Below are 18,327 nucleotides of genomic sequence, written 5' to 3' on the forward strand. Positions count from 1 at the left end.
AGTCAGATGTTCAAATGACTAAGCCATCCAAGCACCCCTCAATCATTTTTATACTGTCTCTTCTAATATCACCTTAGTCTTTACTTAGTTATTACTTTTTGAATTAATTCCTGCAGTGACGTCCCTAGTTATCTCCATGCTTATGTCTTCACTCCCTGTGTTATTCTTCTTTGACTGCTCTAACAAATAACCACACGTACAGTAGCTTAAACCAAAAAAAAAAAAAAAATTATCTTACTCTTTTGGAGGTCAGATGTCAAAATGGGTCTGTCTCGGGGAGAAAGTTACAGTATCAGCAGGGATGCATTCCCTCCTCAAATTCTAGGTGAGAATCTTTTCTGTTACCTTTTCCAACTTCTCAGGGTGTCTTTCCCTGCATTTCTTGACTATGACTCTCCCTTCATCTTCAGATCTGACTCTTACCCCCTGCTCCCTCTTTAACTTATAAGGACAGTAATGATTAACTGGGCCAACCTGGATATCACAGGCTAACCTCCTCATCTGAAAATCCTTAACAAGCACATCTTCAATTGTTTTTGTTGTTTTTGTTTTGTTTTGTTTTGCCATATAGGTGATATGTGGGGGACTGGAGTGGTATTATTCTGCCTTCCCTTCTCTCCTACAGTTTATTCTTCACATAGCAGTTAGAGTGATCCTCGCCTCATACTGCCTCCTTACTCTTTTATTTTTGAATATGCGAAACTTCAAGCTTAGTATTAGCTGTTTTCTCTCCTGGGAACAGAGCAGCTCAAGACTGAATTATATTTTCCCCCTTACCTGCATGTATCTTTACTATAATGCATCTCAGTGAGACCCCTTACCCATCTGCCTCCACACCCAAGCCCCTGCTGCATTTCTCTGCCTTCTTTTTTTTCAGGGCACTCGTCACACTGACACTCTGTATATTTTACTTACTTGTTTTTAATCTGTTTATACTTACTCATATGTAAGTGCCATGAGAATACAGATTTTTTTTTCTGTTTTGTTCACTGCAGCATCCCCAAATGCTGACAAGTGTAGCTGAAACATAGAAGGTAATGAATGTCCTTCAAGTATTTGTGGATTTAATCAGTATACTAGCCTTGAAATCCAAATCTGCCTGACTTTTAAATTTATGCTTTTCCACAATGCATGTATTTCTCAAAGTGCAGTTTATAATCTGCCTGTATCAATTACCTGGGGATGTTTGAAAAGCAGACTCCTGTGCCCTACCCAATATATTATGAATTTGAAATTTCTTGGGATAAAAGTTAAGAATCCACATTTTAAGAAAAATTCCCAGTGATTCTCATGCATACAGAAGTACGACAAACCTCAGATAATGCAGAAATTATGGGGAACACATTTTTGTAGTATTTTACTGATTATTTAGGGCCATATCAAGTGTAGTTTTCATGAGGGGAGTAATTCAAAAAACTATATCCTTACTGCTATGGCCAAAGTAAAATACCGTCAGCAATTGGGGATAGAGATTATGTTCTACTACTAGAGAATATTTTTTGTACCAGAGAATATTGCTTTTCCTTCTTTTAGTGGAAGATATTTTCAGAGACCTGAATCATAAAATAGGCATTGGCAAACTTCTGTGAAGGACCAGAGAGTAAATATTTTATGCTTTGAGGTCACATATAGTCCTGCTCCCTATCCTACTTTACTTTTCCTCTTTTAAAATCTTTTAAAATATGAAAAACCATTCTCATCACATTGGCCATTAAAAACAAAAACAAAACAAAACAAAAAATAAAAAACAAACAACAACAACAAAAAACAGGTCATGGGCTGAATTCAACCTAGGGCTGTAATTTGTTGACTCTGCCAGAGACCATTAAACACCATTTTCTGGTGAATATGGGCACATGATCTATGTGGATAATTCAATTTGATCTCTCTTTTTACACTCAGTGTCCGGTTCACCCCTGTTACATTCTGAAACCAAAATTTCATGGGAGAATGCCTCAAAGATGCACTGGGAAATCACCCCTGTGGGTTTTGCTTTGTTTGTATATGTGCTGGAGATCTGACATAGAATCTCAGGAAGAGCCAATGAAGGTTACAGTGTTCTGAGAAGATGTCTGATCTGTTCTCAACACTCAGTGGCTGTCATGGCAGGATGAGGCTAAATCTGTGCTTGTTCCAACTGCCATCATTGCATTTGGTGTCTCTTTACCACTTTTAGCACTTACCTTCTCCATACTCCACAAGATTTAATCTAAGTTGGTGTCTCAGTGAATATTTCAATGTTTTAATCATTGTCCCCATTCATATGCCACATATTCAACCATAACTGGCCTATACTGAAAGCAAAAGGGAAAGCTCTGTGTGTTTGGACAAGAGTGGAGGAAAGAGTTTGTGGAAGATGGAAGGAGAGAGGATCAGAAGACCTTTATCCTAACCAGAGAAATTGTGTTGCCCCACCCATAAACCCTGGGCTCAAAACTGACTGACATACACATTCCCCAGTTGCCATCAGCTTGTAATGGCCCACAGCTACCTGTCTTTTCCAGAAAATTGCCCTCCACTGATTAGAGTATTTTCTACCCCCACCCCTACCCCCTTCCCTGGATAACTCACAGCCAGGGAAATCAAAAGGAATCTTATAGCACCAGGGAGGGCAACACTGCTGATGAGTTTATTCCCAAATATCTCCCACTATGAGTGAAGCCAAAGCCAAGCATTTGCTGAGACTGTAGTGTTTGTCAGCTCCCCGCCCACCCTGTCCCCCCAACTGTCCTGCTTTGCTCTTTCACTACAGGTTTTTATTTATTTATTTTCTCTCTTGGAGAGCAATCTATCAATAAATAGCTTTCAAAAGAAATTCTATCTTTGCCTCTGTTTCTAGGGAGTCTAATTGAAGAGACTTGGTGCCAGACATGGCTCTAGGAAGCCAACTCTAAGGATAGGAATCTGGAGGTGAATGCACCAACCAATGGCAATAAAGACACCATCAGTGGTGGTAAATGGAGTTTTGATAGTTCCTGGAAGACTGTAGCAGTTTTTTTGCCAAGATGTTTACCTGTAGTGAATTTGGAACAGATATAGGATGAAGGGGATGCATATCTGGCCAAAATCTTTGGAACTTGGAAAGCATGGCAGAATGAATAACTATTTTGTAGTCTGGAACTTAGTGCCTGTTGCTAAATGCCATCGATTTACTGAATAGAAAAATGAGAGTCTCAGATTTATTAATCTACAATTTAAAGCAAAATGTGAGAACTGGAGAGTTTCCTCTGCATCGTTTAAAAAGACATTTACCTCTTGTAATTTCAGGACACATAGACTTGAAAATAAGGCACACAACCTAATTATAAGATTGACTAGGAGTTAAAGAAATCTGGATTCTCAGATGAAGCAGATCGAGTGTACCCAAATCAGGAAACTAATAGGGAAATTGTAGGACCCTGGAACCTGGGGTTGGGAATATAGGTAGATGAACTTGGAAATCTTGAACACAGGTACTTCTAAACTCTCTGGAGTTTAGAATAGCAGGGAATTGCTCTCATTAATGCTAATCTACATATTTCTACTACTGAAATCACTGACATCAATGCAAGCTAACTATGCCTGTTCTAAATGTCCCTTCCCATCATGAAGCTTTTGTCCCATAGTAAACATAAGAAAAAATTTGTCCAGGCAGATTTTGTCTCCCTCACACAGTAGTTGCTGTTACCCTGTCTCAAAAAGGATGCTTTTTTCAGGATTCTTGTCACTCTTGTTTAGTGGGCACATGGTGGGGAAGACAAGAGCTTTAAAGAAGGTGCAAATTCTCCCTATATCTGCAGCCTCCGAGGATTCCACACTCGACAACCTACGTCTCATCTTCCACTAATTCATTAACCATGCTGACTGAATTCTTCCGATAGTGTCTGGCTATACCTGCTCCACATAAACACTTGCTCGCATCCAGTCTCCCTTTGTAGACACCTGTCTCTTCTTATATTTTGGGCTAGGTGGTTGCCTCAGCTGTCCAATATACTCAAGAAAAGTCATGAGCTTGCAATTTGGCATACTTTATTGTTGTAAGGGTAGGTGCAGTATTCTTTCCATTTCTTTTTCTCTTAACCAGAAACCAAAACTATGCTTTTACTTTCTTTTATACCTGAAGTATAAATATTGGTCACACTTGAAATATGCTTTTCAATAAAAAGAGAATGTTGCAACATATTTCCTGTGGCTCCCACCATTTGAATCCTATAGTTCTCTCCTTAATCATAAGGAGATGTTACATTTTTGGCTTTACCCAAGAGAATCTTAGTTATAGCAGATAACTCATTCATGTCTTTCTGCTATAGTTGTCTCATAATAACTGAATGTTTAACTGGTAATTGTAATCTGTTAGTTTAAATGGTTTTATGCATTCAAATCCTCCATTGTGTCTTTGTTTTTAATGCAATGGTAGAAAGGAGAAAGCAGGAGAGAAGGAGAGAGAAAAAATAATTAGAGAAAGATACCTAGTTTATTTTCCCAGAAATAACTAGCCTTGGGTAACTTAAGCAACTAAGCCCAACTGCCTCATCTGTGAAATGATAGGAATAATACCTATTTTACAAGGTAGTTATGTGGAATAAACACACTCTTCTATATTAAGTCCAGTGTTTACAGTGTTTTTTTTTTTTTCCTCCTTCTTTCTTTTGTGAGGGGACTAAACCTAATAGAAATGGAACAGCTGCAGAACAATACTTAACCCCTTTTGAATTAAGCATCCTCCTCTAAAGGAGTATTTAAGCTAGATTATCTAATCTGATTTGGGGCAAGGATGTTTTACCTGGCAGTATAATCAACTATGGGACTGTGATTTACTTTTATCTGTGAACTAATTTCTTTTAACACTCTATAATTTTTTGTTTGTTTGTTTGTTTTGTTTGTATGACTGGTGCAACCTTTAGGGATACGAAAATTATTAAAACATGATGACTGGAGTGATAATAATGAACTGGGTTTTTTTTTTTTTTTTTTTTTTTGTCCTTGTTTTCTATGATTCCAGTAATAGTAGGACAAAAATTTCAGTATGACTAGCATCCAGATAAGATTTGGGGCTTTTGCTCAGTTTTTAGGGTATTACTTCATGGGTCTGCACCAGTGTTTATATACATTTTGCATTCTAGGGAATTCTTTCTTTCTTTCTTCCTTCCTAAAACTTCCCAGAAAGTCTTAGCTAATTTCTGAGCATCACTTTCTATTTCTGCATACCTAATTGTTGCTTCAAAAAGTTTTGTGACAGGATTATCATTAATCTCTTGCTTACTTTGTAGAATGCTGGAACAGTTTAAGTAAAAGTACCTAAAACAGCACTTTTCTTTTTTATTTCTTTGGTTGCATAAAATTTCACAAACTATTTTGTTTTACTGTAAAATATACCCTTGGCTACATGTTCTTATGAACTTATTATAAATATTATAATTTTTGTTAGTTTAATTTTATTAAAAATGACTAGATTTTGCAATGCTGGCCTCCTATTAAGCTGTATATTGCATATTTAAGATTTATTATATAAAAAACTGCTACCATGATAATAATTACTGCAATGCAGAAACAGTCTTGTGAGTTTATTTATGAGTTAGCCACACGCACATATATACACTTGAACTGAAGTGTCAAAACTTAATAAGTGTTAAATGATGAATTGCCTTTTATTTCTGAGAATATAGTAGAGAAAACTAAGAGTATTTTAAGAAGTGAAAAGCTCTTTTGCTATCTTAATATAATTATTCTCATTTTACATATGAACTTTTGTCCACTATCCACATTTTGAAAGGCAGATTAATGGACCCCTAAACATGTCCACACCCTATGTTATTTTATGTAGCAAAAGAGACTTTGCAGATGCAACTAAAGTTACTGCTTTAAATAGGTGGATTATTTTGGATTATCTGGCAGGCTCAATCTAATCTAATATGAACTCTTAAAAGCAGAGTATCTTCCATCTAGTTAGAAAGAAAAGAAAACTGAAAAGAGATTAAGCTAAAAATGTGATCCAAAATGTGAAGGCACTACTCATGATTTCTGGCTTTGGAGATCAATGAAGAGGGATAGAAACCAAGGGATATGGGTGGCTTCTAGAAATTGATAATAACCCCAGGTGACAGTCAGCAAGGAAATAAGGATCTTTGTCCTATACCATGTGGAACTGAATTCTCCCAATAACTTGAATGAGCTTAAAACTGATTCTCCTCAGAGACTCTATAAGAATGCAGTCCTGCAGTTACTTTGCTCTTAGCTGATGAGAGTCATGTGAAATTCTGATCTTCAGCACTGTGAAATAATAAATCTGTTGTTTTACATGGCTCAAGTTTTGGTAATGTGTTATAACATCAAAAAAGTCACATGCATACCCGCATGTGAAATTTACATAGTTGCAACCATCATACACATGGGATTTTTGCTTTTTAAATCAATAAAACTTCTCCCTGTGTCTTTGGGACTTTATAATTATAAACACCTATGCTGGATTACTCTCTGTTGACATTCCACAATTCACTATGCAATTGCTTTGTGTTATGTCTTTGTGTTGTTTGCTAATTGTGTATTTGTTTATCTAGTTAACTCTTTATAATTAATTGTATTGGAGATAAGCTTATAATACATTTTGAACACACAAAAATACACACTATAGGAAGAAGAATTATACACATTCATATGGTTTTTACTAGGTATTTTATCATCTTTTTTTCTGAAGAGGTTATATCAACTTAATGCATTTAAAAGCTTATGTGATGCTGAAGATGTCAAGAGAATACAAATATCTTTGTGTTTACTTAGTAATCTGAGTCTGGCTCACTCTCAGTGTACAAGGAAGTCACAAAACTGTTGTTCAATTTTCATTTTGTTGTTCATTTCCTTCTTTAGGATTTGCTAAATCTGACTCTAACATGGGCTCAAAGCTTTTATTTCTCTAGTATTAAAATTATATGGAAAACTTACAAAATAACTCCTAAAAGAAATATTAAAATTCATAGCATTGGATTCAGTGTCAAACTCTTATATAACAAGATACTAGCATGCATGCTTCTTGCCGCCATTTTGAATGTTTTAATGATATGAAAAGACAAATAAAACAGAATGCATCCCTTGACCCCATATATATTTTATAAAGAGAATAAAGGAGAACCTGTTTCATAACTGGTGAACTCATTCACTCACTTCTAGAATATAAATGGATCAAGAGAATAGAAAATCATACTGGGATGGAGATTTATTTAAAGATATGTTTCTGTGCTGTAAGTCTCTATAGAGAGAGGAAAACAAGGGGGCTGCCTTCTGTTTCCTAATTCAGTGAGAAGACTTCAAAGGTTCCATATGATTAGGTTTGAAATGTTTTTCCTATAATAATTACAAAGAACTGATGACTGGCAAAAACCTAAAATATTAAAACTGGTAACTAACCTCCAGCCCTGAGAAAACTAAATGGCAAGATTTTGGTGATTAGTTCCTGCAAAGTAAGGCTTTGTTGGGATTACCTGTACTGCCAACATCAGAGAAGTCTAAGTCTGCCTAGCTCAAGAGTTAGTTCTCTAAATGCTATGCTATCCTGCTTACTTGGAGTACTCAGTATGAGACAATTTTGGATCATGGAGTGATTAAAATATAAGAATAAGGTATATAAATTGCTATTCAAGATAATATCTTTTGTCTGTTAAACTGCAGTGCCATATTTGAACAATTCTAGCAGCAAGAAGCAATTAGGGGGAAATCACATATACTTAACACAGAGTTAGATTGAACCACAAAGTTAACAGTTTGGAGAACTGTATTTTGCAAGACCTTCATGACTGAGAAATTATGTGACATTTCCAGTTTCTTTAGGATGTCACCCCACCCACCATCAAATATCCTAATTATATGCTCACATCAAGTTTAGTTACACTCTTAACTTTTACATATTTTTAATAAACAGAAACAGTTTTTATCACATTATGAGATTCGATGTGAATTTAAATAGGACACATAATCCCTTGAATTTGGCTGCTGGACATTTGGCTGGGCTTTCTCACTGGGTAAGAATCCTCTTCTTCTATCATCCTTGCAGAGCATGGGATTAAAATCCCCAATTTATCGAAAGTACAAATGACTACATACAGAGTGACTGTTTTCATACAATCAGGTTATATTCATGGATACTGTTCCTTTTGCCCAGAATGACTTTCGCTTCCCCACACAGACATGCTTCTATATAACTGTTAATTAAGGATGTCTAAATTAGGACATGTTTCAAGACCCTTCCTGACATTTTAGATGGCCCTCTTTTGTGACCTTAAAGACATTCTCTACATACATTTATTAGGAAGCTATTTTATTATAGCTGTGGGAAATGTAACTGCTCCACTATTGGATTATAAACTCTGTGAAAGAAGAGAATGGGTTTTTTGGGAGGTTGTACCCTCATGCCCATTTTAATGCCTAGGACAGAGTATTCAATAAATTGTTATTGAATTAATTAACTAATTGAATATTGATTACTCCCCAAACAAATATCTCATCTATGAAAAGATAATAACTTTACTCCCTACTCCATATGGTTGTTTTACAGATGTAATAGTTTAATATATGAAAAATGCTGAGATTAGTGTATGATACAGTACAAACATTGAGTAAATGCTATTCTGGTAATTATTATTAACATTAACAATATGAGGGGTGCCTGGTGGCTCAGTTGGTGAAACATCTGTCTCTTGATTTCAGCTCAAGTCATGATCTCACAGTTCATGAGATGGAGCCCCACTTTGGGCTCAGTGTTGACCATGTAGGGCTTGCTTGGGAGTCTCTCTCTCTCTCTCTCTCTCTCTCTCTCTCTCTCAGTCTCTCTGTCCCTCTCCCCTTTCTCTCTCAAAACAAATAAACTTAAAAAGAAAATCAACAGTGTGAGATATTAAGGACCATTTAGATTCAGGAACCCTGGAACCGATGGTGAAGGTATCAGGATTACTGTTGATGAATTAGAAATATAAGATATATGAATGAAACCTGCTTTCCAATTTTATAATTTTGATGTCAATATCAAACTAGCCCCAAAATAGGTATTGATACTCTCAGTTGGCATACTGATGGTGGAAAGTATGTAACATTGATAACTTTATTGGACATGATTATACAAAATCCTTTTTTTTTTTTTAATGTTTACTCATTTTAGAGAGAGAGATCATGAGCAGGGGACAGGCAGAGAGAGGGGCACAGAGAATCCTAAGCAGGTTCTGAGCTGATAGAGTGAGCCTGATGCAGGGCTCAAACTCATGAACCCTGAGATCATGACCTGAGCCAAAGTTGGACATTCAACCAACTGAGCCACCCAGGTGCCCAATTTTACAAAATTCCTGACATCAGTGGGCCCAGTCCACTGTAACCTAATCTGAATTTTTCCTATACAACATAGCCCACATGATTTGGTGGTAATATTTTGTGTCTCATATTTGCTTATCTATCATAACAGAGCAATTACAAAAGTATAAGTCATCAGCTCTTCAAAAGGTAGGAGTTAATGTTCCACTTATTACATCTCCAGTATCCAGCATTTAGATCGCCATACACATTCGCAGTACAGATAGAATCTCTACTCGGCTATGTTCTCATAGAATATTTACTCTTGTGTCAATTGTTGACTGTTGCAGATACGTATAAGACATTAACATTCATCAGTATTCTATCATCAGCGTGAATTAGCCAAATACGAAGGACAGATTAAGTAGGCATAGCAAAGATAAAAGATTTGAAGGTTCTTGAAATGTGTTGCTTTGCTTTCCATTCTCCCCCCATTTCTATTCTAAATAAACAGCTCTTTGAAGCATGCCTGAATTTCACTCTTCTTTCATTTTTCTCTTTAGAATCAGATTTAGCAAATCCCAACATGGGCTCAAAGCTTTTTTCGAAGCTAAAAATCTTAAATGATTTTTTGACAAAAATGATGGAAAAAGTGTCATGACACCGTTACCTATTCTTTACTCTCCAAGTATATAAATAGGCCCTTTGAATGTTGCCATCAGTGTGTATTTATGCTATGACAAAGTGTAAGATCTCACAGTGAAATAAAAGTGATTTTGACCACAGAACACAAAGTTTTCTAAAATGGTTTTTTGATTAGCATTTAGCCACATCAGCTAGAGGTTGGTGTGATAAGACTCACAAGTTCTCAGATTCCTTGATTTAGTGTGTTATAGGAGGCCCAGGGCCGGGTGTGAGGGTGGAGGGAAGAAGTTACTCAAACATTTTATCCAACAAATAGAACATTTGTTGCAATATTATACTTTTCTGGCATTGTGTAATCACAGTTTACAGCATAATACAATACATATAAGAATACTTTTTGAAATCTATGCTGAAATTCTACAGCCATCTGTTTGCCTAAATGTTTCTTTGAGTAACAGAATGCAGGTCTCTAGTGGACCACGGTGCATGGTTTTATTTTGTTTTTGGTTTTCTTGTTTTCTGGGTTTGGGTTTTTGTTTTGTTTTTTGTTTGTTTTTGTTTTGCTGTTACTTGACCTAAAATCAAAAATCCATATAATCTTTCATTTGTCTAAACATCCTGATTCCTGGGACTATATGGACAAACATGAAATCATAAACTCAATTTCTCCTTTCCCCTACAGATTCTTGCTGTGGAGGCAGTTTGCTGGTTATCTCCTTCATTTTTATTTTCAATGCCAAATGGCAATTAATGTTCATTGTCTCAGAAAAGGATGAGTTCAAAGACTAAGATTTAGGAAGCCAAAGGCACTTCCACAGCAGTGCCTTGGTCTCTAACTCTACAGCTGAACTGAATGAACCATGTTAACAGTGACATGCTGAAAAAGCAGAATTTAAGGGCAAAGTGGAAATCTGATTAGGCATTCCAGTTTGGCTTCTTCCTATAGAATTAGGGATGTTTTAAAGAGAGCTAGCTATATATCACTAATATTTTCATTTCATCATCATAAAATAATGATCCTGTAATAAAAAAGCTATTCAAAATAATCACATAGAAAACTTTTTTTTTAATAGAATACAGAAAGTTTCGAAACTTCTGTATTAACTGTGTTATTTCCTGAAGCATATAAAGTTCATTTACCGATTGGCTCTGTATAGTCTCGCGCATTGTTTATACTCATGTATGACTAAGATTTTCAGAGCTGAATTTTCAAAATAGAAATATTTTTACTTTTAATAAAAAATGATTATTTTTTGAATTGAACATTTTACTTTTGAGAAGAAATGTTGACCTTTTATGATTGTCTCTTCTTCCTTATTCCTTCGCATTAGTCTTAGTATAGTATGTTTGTTTTTAGTTCTTCAAATATTCCTACTAATGCCAAAGTTAATCGAATGTTAAGTTTTTATATTTGTGTTTAGTTTGAAATCAAAAGCATTTTTGGATCAACTATTTCTTCAGTATAAGACACTGTATGATAGATAGATACCTAATCTGAAGGAAAAACAAGGAACCAGTTTTTGCTTCCTTTTATAAAGTATGGTGAAAGCAAATTATATATGGAGGGTATTTCAACAGCAATAAATTCACCATCAAGATTAAAAATCTACAAAGATTTTCAAAGGTTTCAAGAACCTTGAAATCAATGTGTTTACTTACATTTGACAAAGGATTTGAGAAAATGGTGATAGCTGATGAAAGGCTGGGAAACTTGAAGTTGATTACATTTTAGTGTACTGTTTTTAGATGCATTACCAGCTAAACAATTTAAGAATTGCTTCATCATTCTTTATATCATGGCATTATATCTCCATTCTCAGATTTAGGACTCCCCTGCAGATCATTAATTTATGAGTGATTTGTCAAATGAGACATTAATAAAATAGAATTGAGGGAAAAGGGGAAACACTTTTTCACTTCACCACGTTAATAATAAGGTTGTGTGCTCTTCCATTTTTATCCACACATTTTCTACTAGATTTGAAGATGTAGAATATCATAAAGAATAAGGGTATGTTTTTTCTGGAAAGAATAATCACCAATATTTCTAGGATACAAGAGTTAAAAAATAAATAAAATACTTTCTTTCCTTCTACCTTGACAAATACCCCTTCATAATGACCTGGATATCGAGGTTTTGATTTAGAAAATTTGAAAACCATGGTGGCATAGGCTGCAAGCCCCTAGAAAATGGTCTACCCATTTCTTCTTAATTCCCTGCTCCATCCTGTACCAAGAGTTGGCCTTAACAGCACACTTGTTGGGCACTCAGACTGCACATCTAATTTCAGTTTACATTACATTAAAAGCTACCCTTGGTAATTTCTCGGGCCTAATGTTGGACACACTGGAAGTGTTGCGGAAGAAAAGGCTTGAGCAGGCTATGGAAGCAGCCAAGAGCCTTGTGTACAGGGCACTGAAGTCTCAAGTACAAGTATGAGGGTTCAGAGAGGGTTTGGAAGGGCTCCTAGGATGTATATCATCTCCACCCTGTGTATTCCTTTCTTCATGGAAAGGAGCACAGCTGAAGGAGCACCCTCCCCCATCGCCACCCCATCCCCAAAAGAAGTTTAGGAGTCAGGGCAAAAGACTCTCTTGCCTGGGTATATATGTATAATTTTATAAGTATATATCACATTAATATCTTTCTTATCAATTATTAGCTGTTTACTCTTAGATAACTGTTTTAACCACTCTAATCTCTAGTTTAAAGCCAGAGTGCCTAGATTTGAACCTCTATTCCACCAGTTAATTGCTGTGCAAGTTTGGGCAAATTACTTAATCTGTCTTTGCCACAGTTTCCATATGCAAGATGTGAGTAATAATGGCATGTACTTAGAGGGTTGTAATAAGGCTTGAATTCATATTTATGAAGTGCTTAAATAGTGCCTAGACCAAGATAAGCATTAAAAGTATTTAAAAAAATAAAAAGTTTCACAACTGAACATATTCTTATATCTTTTATGAGATAGTTGCAAACATTGAAGAAGATAATGGATGCAGTTCTTAGCCAAGTGCTTGGCTCATAAAAAGTGCAACAAATTGTAACTAATAATGTAATATAAAAATAAAGAAAACATTGTGCCCAAAGTATACATTGTAAGACTAAAAAGCTTAGGCTTTTTACATTTTTACTGTTGTGTAGCATAAGTGTACATTGAGTTTTTACCTTGATAGCCAATGATACTGCATTTTACTCTGGTTTTGCTTGTAAATTCCATTTTTTCATTTCCATTTTCAGGAACATTACTATGAGTAAATTAGAAGTCCATATTATTCTTGTCATTGGGAACCAATCTATTGACTTAGCATGTGAGCATTTGCTGTATGTCCAAATTTGTGTGAAAATACAAGGAGTATTAGAGAGCATCACCCAAATATATAAACCCATGTTTTTCTCTGAAGTCATATTTGATGCAGAGTGACAAATAGCTACTTTTTTAAATTGAAGTATTGTTGACACACAATGTTATGTTAATTTCAGGTATACAACTAAGTGATTTGACAATTCTATACATTACTCAGTGCTCACCATAAGTATAGTCACCATTTGCCATCATTCAACATTATTATAATATTGCTGACTACATTCTGTATACTGTACTTTTCATCTCTATGACTTAGTTATTTTATAAATGGAAGTTTGTACCTCTTATTCCCCTTCACCTATTCTACCCATTCCTCCCTCCACCTCTCTTCTAGCAATTTCCAGTTTGTTCACTGTATGTAAGAGTCTATTTCTTCTTTGTTTTGTTTTTTAGATTCCAGATATAAGTGAAATCATATGTTATTTGCCTTTCTCTGTCTTACTTATTTTACTTAGCGTAATACCCTCTAGGTCCATTTGTTTTGTTGCAAATGGCAAGATCTCATTCTTTTTGTAGTGAGTAATATTCTATTAGAAATATAATATGACATCTTTCTTTAAATTTTTTTTATGTTTATTTATTTTTGAGAGCGAGAGAGACAGAATGTGAACAGGGGAGGGGCAGAGAGAGATGGAGACACAGAATCCAAAGCAGGCTCCAGGCTCTGAGCTGTCAGCACAGAGCCCGACACGAGGCTTGACCCCACAAGCTGTGAAATCATGACTTGAGCTGAAGTTGGATGCTTAACCAACTGAGCCACACAGGCACCCCATCTTTTTTATTCATCTATCAATGGACTCTTGGATTGCTTCCATATCTTGGCTATTGTAAATAATGCTGCAATAAATATAAGGGTGCATGTATCTTTTCAAATTGTTTTTGTTTTCTTTAGGTAAATACCCAGTAGTGAAATTACTGAATATGGTATTTCTATTTTCAGTCTTTTGAGGACCCTCCATACTGTTTTCCACAGTGGTTACATCAACTTAACATTCCCACCAACAGTGCACTAAGGTTCCCTCTCTCCATATCCTTGCCAACAGTTATTATTTCTTGTTTTTTTGGTACCTGTCATTTTGGCTTGGGTGAAGTGATATCTCATTGTGGTTTGATTGGTATTTCCCTTATGAGGAATGATGTGATGTTTTCATGTGTCTGTTGACCATCTGTATGTCTTCCTTGGAAAAATGTCTATTCAAGTCCTCTGCTCATTTTTTAATAGGATTGTGTGTGTGTGTATGTGTATGTGTTGAGTTTTATAAGTTCTTTACATATTTTACATATTAAACTCTTACCAGATACATCATTTGAAAATATCTTCTCCCATTCAGTAGGTTGCCTGTTTGTTTTCTTGATGGTTCCCTTTGCTTTGAAAGTGATAATACCTGGGGCGCCTGGGTGGCGCAGTCGGTTAAGCGTCCGACTTCAGCCAGGTCAGGATCTCGCGGTCCGTGACTTCGAGCCCCGCGTCAGGCTCTGGGCTGATGGCTCAGAGCCTGGAGCCTGTTTCCAATTCTGTGTCTCCCTGTCTCTCTGCCCCTCCCCCATTCATGCTCTGTCTCTCTCTGTCCCAAAAATAAATAAACGTTGAAAAAAAAAAAAAAAAGCAAACAATATCATTACTAAAAAAAAAAAAAAAAAAAAAAAAGAAAGTGATAATACCTAACAAACCAATTTTATCTTCACGAAATAGTGTAAGTCATGTTAAAATGATATATTAAAGAATGTGTCTATGGTGTCCTTTTGAAAGTTATTTTAGATTTGAACTTGAGAACTAATAACTTTCTTGTATTTGATATTCATTTCTTGTTTTCAAAGTGAAGAGAAATGATTCCTGATTTAATACAATAGAAGATGGCAATTTGTCACTTTAAAGTTTCAGTATTTCCCATTTACTTTAAATGGAAGTTCATAAGATAATTTATAAAGAGGCATGTAATTTTAGAAATACTATACTCATAGTATTGAACATCTTAGATTAAAATATCATTCATAATTCATGGGATAGAGATAGAGATATTATATCCTCATTTAATAGCTATTTTTTGAGAAAAACATACTATAGAAATAAATTGCTCATATGTGCAACGGTTGCTGATTGTATTTAAATGACTCAACACTGTAAATTGTTAGCAAGGTTGTCTTAAATTATTTATTGGACATTTATATAGATATGAACATGTTTTGCACTTAAAATGTTTTCTAACTCTGTACAGTCTAATAGTCTTGCTGCCAGCTGTTTTCTTAAGACCATTACTGCTCTGTCTCTAATTTAGAAAATGTATATATAGATATCCTAGTAAGTCTAACTTTTTTTGAAAGTCATTAGTCAAAGGGGGCATATGGACAGCACTTTAAAACATAAAGGTCTCCAAGTAGCAGAGGCAAATTGAGACAAAAGATCTGTTCCTGACAACTAAGGGCTAACTTGAATCTCAATCTAGTACTTTATGAAAAGTTCACCTTTCAGAGTTTCATGAAATTATTTAAACATTATTTTAGTTTAAATTTTAGCCATCCTGAGACTTAAGCAGCTTTCTAATTTCAGACTTCATTGAATTCCTGAATACAATTTAGTTAATAAAATATGACATCACCCTAGGAAGAAAAATAGTATACGCCACATTTCTTATTTGTAAAATTTATATAATTTTTCCACAAAAATTTTTGTAAGACAAAAATATAATATAACACCCAAACCTAATATAGTGCCTGATAAAACTGAACAAAACACACGAACAATTCTTTCATTCCTTCTGTCTGGGACCCTTATATTTCTAGTAGAACCCCCTTATCTCAATCTATGTTGTTTTCTCTCTCTCTCTCTGTCTCTTCTTTTTGCTGAAAAATCTTATTAAATTGCACATATATATTATGTAGATTATATATATGATACAGAATATATATGTCATATATGTGACAGATATAGAATATTAAATTCATATATGTTCATACACATATTTATATCCATATGTGAACAGAAATATTCATCCAAATCAAAATTTAATAAATATATAACTTGGAATCTATCATTGCCTAAGAGGTTTCTTCTTGTTTTCAAGGCAAGATACTTTATTTTCTAATTTAAAGTAATGGTTGTGTATTAGTTAAGATAATGCCTGCTAAAATAACCCCTAAATATATAATTATTTAAACATCATCAATAGTTTTTTTTGCTTGTAAATAGAGGGGATTCTTAACTTACTTGGTGATTTCCCTCCATTTCTAATGTCACTACTTTAAGTGGCCTACACTTTTGCAGTGCTAGTCTTTAATGCATAAGTGAATGGGAAAAGGACATTACAATTTGGGAAGTTTTGGCCAGCCAGGGCTGGAAGTGGTTCAGTCAGTTCCCTCATATTCCATTGGTTAGAACTCTTATCACATGGCCACATTCAACTGCAAAGGAGGCTGGGAAATGGAATACAGCTCTGTGCTTAGGAGTAAGAAATAGGTTGTATTTTACTTGAGGTGATAAAGACATAAGAAATCTCAGGATATTTTAAAGTAATGAACTATTGTTACATGAAAATGTTTCTTTACTTAGAAAGCTATTTATACATGGTCTGATAGTTTTCCTGAGTTCAAGTAGATAACTTTATAAGAATGAAGAGTGAAAAACAAAAGTTATACCAGTGATTTAGAAAATTAATTAATTTCCTGAGTTCAAGTAGATAACTTTATAAGAATGAAGAGTGAAAAACAAAAGTTATACCAGTGATTTAGAAAATTAATTAATTTTAATTAATAAATTGATCTGAAAATTAATTAAATATTGATAAATGGAAAGGAGGATTGCATGAGAAGAATGCCACAGTGAATGGAAAAGTCTAATAGTATAAGGGTTTTTCCTTGTTCTAAGGAAATAAACAAAAAACTACCACTGCTAGAAATATAACTCGATAACTGGGTTGATTACTGAACTCATATGAAAACAAAGACAGTTTACATACAGTGTGTTTACAAAAAATGGCAAAGCAAGCTCAAGGTGATAATAGTATAAGGTTTTTTCCTTGTTCTAAGGAAAAAAACCAAAAAACTACCACTGCTAGAAATGCAACTCGATAACTGGGTTGATTACACTAAACTCATATGAAAACAAAGTTTACATACAGTGTGTTTACAAAAAATGGCAAAGCAAGCTCAAGTGGTTGTGCTTTTTGCACATTGCACAAAGACATCTGGTTGAGGTGTAAATGGAGTCTGAAATTCTAACTAGTTTATGCTGGCTAACATTGTGTTCAGGGAAAGACTAAATTGATAGGAGGAATGTGAGGAGCATTTTCTTCACAAAAGTGCCCCTTCTCTCAGAAACCACTGGAAAGATGGATATGGTGGAAACTTCTCTAATTTATCTGCTTAGAGCAGGCATCTCTTTCCCATTAGCAGAGAGGCCCAAGTAGGCTGGTAGAGACCATAAAGTAGGGAGGAAATGAATGATCACAGACAGGTCTATAAAGTTTCCAAGTGGATGTAATATCCCAAGGAAAGGTCAGGAAACACCAAGAGGTTTGGATATGTCTGCTCTCTGAGCTTGGATTTCTGCTCCCATAAAATGAAAGTTGGACTAGTTTTCTTTGTTTTGACTTAAGTATTTATGATTTAATATATATAGTATACACACCCCATCATGTCTTCCTACAACTTAGAGTCAAAGATTCTGCTGTTAAGTTAATGGCCAAATATTTATTTAATTATAGAATCTTTTATTTCAAATTATTGTATTTTACATTTCAATATTGCCAATTCAAGTCTGAGGGAAATTTAACTGTTTTGACATCAAGATGTATTTATCTTTTAAATTTTTTATAAGCTCACAGATGTATTTTAGTAATTTATTTTATTTTTTATTTTTTAAGTTATTTATTATAATATAATTTGTTTCCAAATTTAATTAGAGAAGTCAAAACTTTATTTTGTCATTTGATAAATGAAAATAGTGTGTTAACATATGAGCTAACCCTGCTGCAACCAAATAAATGTTTAAGTTTGGATCAAGCAACCATTGGTCAAGTCTCCACCATTTTGTCACCTCAGTGAATCTACTTATTTTTACCCATTGACT

Source organism: Herpailurus yagouaroundi, unplaced genomic scaffold, assembly GCF_014898765.1.
Source record: "Herpailurus yagouaroundi ecotype Mexico unplaced genomic scaffold, PumYag 187, whole genome shotgun sequence".
Classification (NCBI taxonomy): Eukaryota; Metazoa; Chordata; class Mammalia; order Carnivora; family Felidae; genus Herpailurus; species Herpailurus yagouaroundi.